Here is a 9,456-nt window from a genome sequence, read left to right on the forward strand (position 1 = left end):
AAATTTGGAAAACTCAGTAGTGGCCACAGGACTAGAAAAGGTCAGCTTTCATTCCAATCCCAAAGAAAGGCAATGCCAAACAATGCTGATTCTATTGCACAATTGCAATCGTCTCACACACTAGTAAAGTAATGCTCCAAATTCTCCAGGCCAGGCTTCAGCAATACGTGAACCATGAACTTCCAGATGTTCAAGCTGGATTTAGAAAAGGCACAGGAACCAGAGCACAAATTGCCAACATCCTTTGGGTCATCAAAAAGCAAGAGAGTTCCAGAAAAATATCTATTTCTGCTTTATTGACTATGCCAAAGCCTTTGACTGTGTGGACCACAACAAACTCTGGAACCTTCTTAATGAGATGGGACTACCAGACCACCTGACCTGCCTCTTGAGAATTCTGTATGCAGGTCAGGAACCAACAGTAGAAGTGGACGTGGAACAAGAGACTGGCTCCAAATCGGGAAAGGAATACATCAAGGCTGTAGATTGTCACCCTGCTTATTTAACTTACATGCAGAGTACATCATGAGAAATGCTGGGCTGGAGGAAGCACAAGCTGGAATCAAGATTGCTGGGAGAAATATCAATAACCTCAGATATGCAGATGACATCACCCTTATGGCAGAAAGCAAATAAGAACTAAACAGCCTCTTGATGAAAGTAAAAGAGGAGAGTGAAAAAGTTGGCTTAAAACTCAGCATTCAGAAAAGTAAGATCATGGCATCTGGTCCCATCACTTCTTGGGAAATAGACGGGGAAACAGTGGAAACAGTGGCAGACTTTATTTTGGGGGGCTCCAAAATCACTGCAGATGATGATTGCAGCCATGAAATTAAAAGACACTTGCTCCTTGGAAGGAAAGTTATGACCAACCTAGACAGCATATTCAAAAGCAGACACATTACTTTGCCAACAGAGGTCCATCTAGTCAAGGCTCAGGTTTTTCCAGTAGTCATGTATAGATGCGAGATTTGGACTATAAAGAAAGCTGAGCACTCAAGAATTGATGATTTTGAACTGTGATATTGAAGACTTTTGAGAATCCCTTGGACTGCAAGGAGATCCAACCAGTCCATCCTAAAGGAAATCAGTCCTGAATATTGATTGGAAGTACTGATGTTGAAGCTGAAAATCCAATACTTTGGCCATCTGATGCGAAGAACAGACTCACTGGAAAAGACCCTAATGCAGGGAAAGATTGAAGGTAGGAGAAGAAGGGGATGACAAAGGATGAGATGGTTGGATGGCATCACTGACTTGTTGGACACGAGTCTGTGTAGACTCTAGTAGTAATGATGGACAGGAAGACCTGGTGTGCTGCAGTCCAAGGTTTTGCAAAGAATCAGACATGACTGAGAAACTGAACTGAACTGACATAGCATACTACATAGAGTATGATTATATAATTAATGATTTTAGACATGATATTTTAACTTATTTTAACATATCTATCTGAAGAGAAGATATTATATACAAATCCAAATATATTCTACATTATATACAATGAGATATTTTATGTATATATATATTTAGAGAGATTATGTAGAGATATAAATATTATATATTAAGAGATTTACCGGTGATCCTTGAACAACACAAGTTTGAACTAAGGCAGGTACACTTAGGCATATGCAGATTTTTCAATGCGATCAATTCATGATTGTGGTTGCTTGAATCTAGGGATACGGAGGAACCACTGATATGAAGGACTGACTATTCAGTTATCCATGATTTAGGAAGAAATGCATCCCTACTCAAAGAAACAGATTTAGTCACAGGCATAAGAAATGATAAACCAAGTAAAGACTGTAAACAGCCTCTAGCTAAATTTCCCTCCCTACTCTGTGTGGATAGCTATTTTTCAGATAATAGGGATCCCTGTTTAAAAATAAAGCAATAATCAAATAGGAATATTTTAAGACCTAATCTTGGGGAAAGTTACTGAACTTAAAGCCATAAAAACATGGTTATCCATACAGGAAAAGTTATATAGGAAGAGTGTTCACACACATACACAGACACACACATAAGAATGGCTTCAGACTTTGCCACAATAACACAATGCCAAGAGAGTAGAACAAAGTTTACCAAGTTATTAGGAAAGTAGGCCCCAAGTCTGAATACACTACCGAGCTATTCAAGTATAAAGCCAATGGAGAAGCATATTTAAACATTTAAGAACCTGTGAGGACAGCACTTTTGTAGTACACAGTACTCATATATAGGAAATGACAACATGCCCATAATCAAAGCAACCAAAGTGACGAACCTGAAGGCAATGCTCAGGTTTCCATTCAACATAGAGTATAGAGTTCAAATTAGACCTCATATTACTGCTAAGTCCCAAAGATTACCCCGTCCCCTTAAAAAAAAAAAAAAAAAAAAAGCCTCCTAATAAAGAAGACAGGGTTAAACTATCCAAACTATGCCGCATGACCCCTGTAAGGTGACTTTTAAGGTTGACAGGCTATTCTAAACATCCTGGGATAAACTTTCTTCAATATCACACATTCAGTGGACACAAAAAATGTGGGTTAGACTCTAATGTTTACTTTTTAATTAAATACCTGAATATGGTGCAACTTTTCTCAACAGGAATACTACACTGACACTAAAGAAAGACATGGGAGATATTGATGTTACATGGATCCTTTCCCATCCCCTTTTGGATCCCCTCAAGGAGATGGTCTCTCATTGCTCCATACATTATTTCAGAGAGAGTAGTCAAAGTCTTAGATTTGTTCCTTTCAGATGCAAAGATCCATGACTCAAATACACATTACATGACTTGTCAAAAAAAAAACAACCAAACTGAACTAGAGAATTAAAACAGACAAGGAAAACTTCACTAAAGACTGTTACAATAGGGGAGAGACTACCTCCAGGCCCACTGAAACAAAAGGCAGGAGACGGTGGGCAAGTACTGAGGAAAATTAAAGGGTGGCTTGGTCAATGTAATCAGGCCTTTCTGATTCTTTTTTTTTTTAATATAAATTTATTTATTTTAATTGGAGGCTAGTTACTTTACAATATTGTATTGGTTTTGCCATACATCAACATGAATCCGCCACGGCCATTCTGATTCTTACCTGGCTCTCATTCAAGTTCAGCTCCTACTAAGATATAGGGGTACCACCTTCGCTTCTCAAGAATTTACATTTCAAAAGGTTGCATACCAGGTCCTTGAGAATAATGTTCCTGGGCTGAACAGGCAAGAGACTGGGAGAATATTTACATCTCAGGCAGAGAAATTGTAGTTTACAAGCTTTCTAAAGTAAATTCTCTGAAAAACGGAGGTCAGGGAGGTAGAGTCAGGAAGAAGCCTGTTAAAATTTAGTCAAGCTAAGCAGACTCTCAGGCAGGTATGTGGAATGAAGTCTCACTGGTGACAAGTACAGGAGAACAAGTCTGTCCCCCTAAGGAGCTTGAAAACCAAATTTAAGAAAAAATGTCTCTCCCAGATTATTTTTTTAGGCACATTAGTGACCTGGCTAGTAGCCAAAGTCCCTCTTCTGCATCTCCATTGATTGAGCCAAATCTTTGAAAGTTTCAGTTGGTTCAGCTAATATGGAGAAAACTATTCCTTTCTACTACTTCACAAAAATGTTGAGGCATAATAAGCAATGCTTATAGAATTTTTCAGTTTTTAGACATAAAGAAAACATTTAAGTACCAAGTATGGTTCCTATAAATTCAGATGAAAGTATTATTAGCAAGCTTATTAAGGGCCAAAGTAAATTAAACCTGAAAAGAATCTTAACTATTCTTCTGCAAGACAATATTTGTACAAGAGCTTATTATGAGGAACTCCTTTGTGAATGTGAGCGAAGAACTGTAATAAGCTACGCATTGTGTAAATAACAATAGAAGAGCGGCAGTACTCCTAGAGCATTGAAATCAGTTCTACAAGATGGAATGTTCTTAATTTTTTTCGGTCTTGCCACAAATTCCCGATTATTAAAAAAAAATTTAAATGAAAAGCATACTTGTTTTAAGGAAATAAGATACTGTAAATTACAGATAATTTTAAAGTATAGAAAAGGAGAGGAAAATAAAATCCCTAGTCTTACCACCTTGCAAAATAACACATGTATGTAATTACTTCTAATCTTTTTGTCCTGAAAATGTTTTTCAGAGTTCGAATCACATGACATGTGATTTTGTACTGGTATAAGGTGGTATAGATTTTTATATACAATTTGAACAAAACAAGAAATTTTCAAAAATATCACCTGGCAGAAATAGGAACTGGTACTATTTTTATTATTTCCTTACACTTGCTTTTCTAGGTCAGCATAGCATTTTCAGTACTATATGCAATGTCCCCCTCCCCTTCATTTCTTTAAACCTCCCTTCTTTCAATCCGTCAGGTGAGACTGGAGGGCTTAAATTTCACAGAATCCATAAGCTAAAGGCTAAGCCCCTTTTTCATACACATTAGTTCATGTAGTAGTGATTTTTAAGTATTGTTACCTTAGGGACATTTACTGGGTTTAGCTGGACTGTGATTTGATGAGAGTTTAACCATAGGTTTTCTTGAAAGTGAAAGTTGCTCAGTCGTGTGCTGACTCTTTGTGACTCCATGGACTATACAGTCCATGGAATTCTCCAGGCCAGAATACTGGAGTGGGTAGCCTTTCCCTTCTCCAGGGGATCTTCCAGACCCAGGAATCAAACTGGGGTCTCCTTCCTTGCAGGTGGATTCTTTACCAACTGAGCTATGAAGGATAGGTTTGCTTAATACTCTTTATTAACTAAATACATAGCCCAGATTATTCAGCATGCATTTAAAGATACAGAAAGTCATCACTCAAGGTCACTGGTGATCAAAATGGCTTTTATATTATTCTTCACAACTTCTGTATGAGGGAGAGACACTGCAATTTGTTTAAGAATTCTTTGTATAGTATACCATATTGGTAGTCTATCTGGTGTGTTCATGACAGCTAGTATATCTATCCCACCCTTCCCAGGAGATTGATTAGGAAGGGATCTAGCTCTGTGAGAACAGGGTTTGAAACACTAATCAAGAAAATTCACCTGTTTGTCTTTCTTCACACAGACATAGCTCTCTGCTAGGGTGCTCCTTGATGAGACAACATTGGACCAGATGTTGCCAACCCCTTCATGCCCCTTCAGTATGTTTGTATAGGGTGCATCACTCAACTTTATATGGCTGCTCTGGTTACAATTATGCCTATGTAAATATACAGATATTAACATACATATCTGTTTATGTACTCTATACATGTACCAATTTATACATTTATGTATAATACTTATCTATAGTTAGAACAAAATTATTTGAAGCAGTCTTCAAAGATAGCAAGAGATTACACCTTAACTGTGGACTATATGATATGACTTAGTGCTAAAATGTAAAATAAACATTTTCCTGCTACAAGGAAAGGTATAGAAATTGAGAGAAATTATTATACAAAATAGATAACTAATAAAGACCTATTATATAGCATAGGGAACTATATTCAATATTTTGTAATAACCTATAAAGGGAAAGAATCTGAAAAAAAAATATGTGTGTGTATCTCTGTGTGTGTATCTCTGTGTGTGTGTGTATGTGTGTGTGTGTGTGTGTGTGTGTGTGTGTAGAGAAGGTAATGGCAACCCGCTCCAATATTCTTGCCTGGAGAATTCCATGGACACAGGAGCCTAGTAGGCTTCAGTTTATGGGGTCACAAAGAGTCAGACATGACTGATTGCCTGAGCACATATATGTATATGTATAAGTATAACTGAATCACTTTGCTATACACCTGAAACTAATACATTGTAAATCAAGTATACTTCAATAAAAAGACAAATCTATAGAGCAGAAATGATTTAGTGAAATATTATAGGCCTCAAGTTTGGATCCAAGTTGCAAAAGTAATCTGATGAACTCAGGTATGTTAATTTTGTATAAAATAAACAAGGTTCGCTTGAACTTGATATTCTTATAATGAATATGCATTCTTGACTAGTCATTATGTTTGGTAGTCATTAACGTATCAATAATAATATGTAGATAATGTGTCTTCTAAGTCCTTGTACACCTTATAGTCTCTTTTCCTCTTTACATATGAAAGATCATCACTACTGGTTAGTCTGCACTCCCCTCCCCCAATTTTTCCCCAAAAGATCCTGATCCACTTGTCACGTTTCCTGTACTACACAGGAACAGCCTCAGGTCCACCCGATTTGTGTTATTTTTAAGCAATAATCATTTATCCTGACTCAATGAGTGCTTGATTTCTTTTAATCTTTCCTAAAAATTTTTGGTAGAATGTTTAGATATGAATCTCTTTCCTTTGGCCTTTACATAAGTATGGAAAGTCTTTAAATCTACATTCTCAGATATTTTATAAATAAAATGAATATTCAGTATTTAACTATATTCTTAAATGATCTTTATTCTAGTATCTAATTCAGAAATACCTTTAATTTCTAGATTGAATATTTTTTATCTGTTTTGTTATTGCTGACTCTATCATGATATTAATCTCTTTGTACTTTTTCTTTATATTTCTGAGGAACTTTACATTTTCTCTTTATTAATTTTATTTTCCATACTTTCATTCTTCCACATACTGTATCTCCAGTGTAGCTTCTAATTCTGCTATTGTATTTTCTTGTTTCCTTGCAACAATCTTACCATCTCCCCTTTTTTTCTTATTTTAACTTTTCACCAAAATATTTTCTCGCCTTCTGATACACTCTCAAAGACGCAGAACAACTTGTTTTTCTGGTTCCTATATGAATTCTGAAAATAGACCATTTTCAGTGGCATGTTCTTCTAAATAGTCATAACATTCCTATTTTCCTATTCTGCAGTTTTGTTGCTGCTGCTGTTGCTGTTATTGTTCTTGCTCTTCATTTTATAGGCTCATCTTGCTTTTTTCCTGTTTACTTACTTGTATCTGAAAAGAACTATCTAGACTCAAGTTCTGCCAGCAGAAGTGTAGACAATTTACCATGAGTGTGCTCAGTTCCCACTTAGGTTGTGGTTCCTTACTCTGACTTAAAGTCAGGGGCAAATTTATGGGCCTAAGTTGTTGTTTCAATTCCCAGTGTATCAGGCATTCATCTATATATTTCTACTATGCTAAGAAGAATCTTCTCCATGACCATTTTCTGTTCCTCTAAATTCTTGAACTTACACAGTACATAAAAAACAAGATTCAGCCCCTTAGTCAACACTGTATTTGAGGTATTTGAAACTGACACAATGCTTAAAGAATCAATCTTCAATCTCTCCTACTTCCTACTCCATTCATTTACTGAAATTAAACTCTAAGTGTAGGTGAGAAATATAGAGACAGAGCTGAGGACAGTCATCTGTTTACTTAAATACCATTTCTAGCACAAGCAGCAGTTTGCCTATGGGAAGACCTGAAAAGACATTTTTCCCAAAGAGGACATGCAGATGACCAATAGACACAAGAAGAGATGCTCAACATCATTAATCAGAGAAATACAAATCAAAACCACAATGAGACATCACTTTACACCTACCAAAAAGGCTATCCTTAAAGAAATCTACAAATAACAAATATTGGTAAGGATGTGGAGAAAAAGGAACTCTTGTACACTGCTGATGGGAATGTAAACTGGCATACCCATTGTGGAAAATAGAATGAAATTGCCTCAAAAAACTGAAAATGGAAATAGCCCATGATCCAGCAATTCTACTCCTGGGTACATATCTGAAGAAAACAAAAACACTCATTCATTAAGATACTTGCACCCTAATGTTCATAGTATCATTATTTACAATAGCCAAGATACAGAAGCAACCTAAGTGTCCATCAACAGACCAAAGGATAAAGAAGCTGTGACTACACTCACACACACACAATTACACAGTCATAACAACAGAATGAAATTGTGCCATTTGCAACAACATGGATGAACCCAGAGGTTATCATTTTTAGTAAAATAATTCAGATAAAGGCAAATACTCTATAGTATCATTTATATGTGGGATCTAAACCACAGACTAATAAGTGTAACGAGCAAGAAACAGATTCACAGAAAAACTAGTGGTGACCAGTGGGGAGAGGGACAAGATAAGGGTTGGGGATTAAGAGGTTTACAAACTATTATGTATAAAACAAGTTGCAAGCATATATTGTTCACTACAGGGAATCCATTCAATATTTGATAATAACTAATAATAGAGAATAATACATACAGTTTTTGAATCACTATTTTGTACACCTAAAACTAATACTGTAAATTAACCATCTCAATGATTTCTTTAAAAAATAAAAAAAAATCAGTTTGCTCACATTTCTGCTTGATCCCAACCTAATCTATGAATCTAGAAACTAATACTGAGAGAGGGAAAAGATATTCCTGGCTTCTATTAAGCAAGTGCATTGTTCTCTTTAAGAGGCAAAGCCTGGGCATTCCATCAGTTGTTTTTCTCCATCCAGTTGTATTGCCCTTATGGTTAGTGGAAGTGGAATGAAGCAATCAATTGCCTGTCAGCCTTCATTTTTGGATTGTTGTGAGTGTTGATCTTTTCTTAAAATTGGCACTTTTTCCCTCGGCTTGTTCCTAGTCACCAGTCTTATCATTGCTCCAGTTAAGCTTGCCCTAAAAGCCTCAGTAAAGTGTCTTTGCTATTTCCAAGCCTTGCTGATGTTGTCTGAGGCATTTTCTTGAGGTTAAATGATAACCTACTAGCTAGCATCCCCACGACAGAGGCCTGGGATTGTCAGCAATTTCAAAATTAAATAAGTCAGTCATGAAGGCATATTTCTGACTCTTTTAAAAGCCTATCGGATTACAAAGACATGACGGAAGCAACTTGGCATGCATGCATAATGCATAATTTACTTAAATATTGCCATAAAAAGCTCTGATGAACAGCTCTTCAGTACTGGGAGGTGGGGATGCTCCATACATGCATGTGCCCTCACACATAAACACACTCATTTGTCCTTAGGAGACCTAAGGTAATGAAGGCAGGAGAAAGATGTGTGAGGCACTTTACACCTATTCTTTGTCACTCTCAAGAGTAACTCAGCAAGGAAGCTACCAGGGTTCAAAGGGTCTCAATTATTCATTCACAAAATTTGCCAGGTGCCTACAGTGAGCTCAGCACTGAAATGGAGACTCAGTAAAAAGCTCAGAAATTACTCAGTGATAACGGTGTCACATCAAATCTAACTACATTGTTTGTGTGCTCCATTTTCCCTTGCTAAGATATAGGGCTGGTTTATTTTTATATATTATTTTTCTCCCAGAACACTATTCTCATAGAATTTTCTAGTAAATTCAAATAGAAACATATTGCTTTACCTAATAAAACTGAGTTAGACAGATTTTGATGGAAGTTTCCATACAATTTTTCTCTTTCAGAAATGTTGAGTAGAACTTAAGTTTAAGATACTAGCCTAGGAAAATGATGATGGCAGAAAAGTTTTTTGAAGACCTATCTGAATGCCATTG

This window comes from Budorcas taxicolor, chromosome 4, assembly GCF_023091745.1.
Source record: "Budorcas taxicolor isolate Tak-1 chromosome 4, Takin1.1, whole genome shotgun sequence".
NCBI lineage: Eukaryota > Metazoa > Chordata > Mammalia > Artiodactyla > Bovidae > Budorcas > Budorcas taxicolor.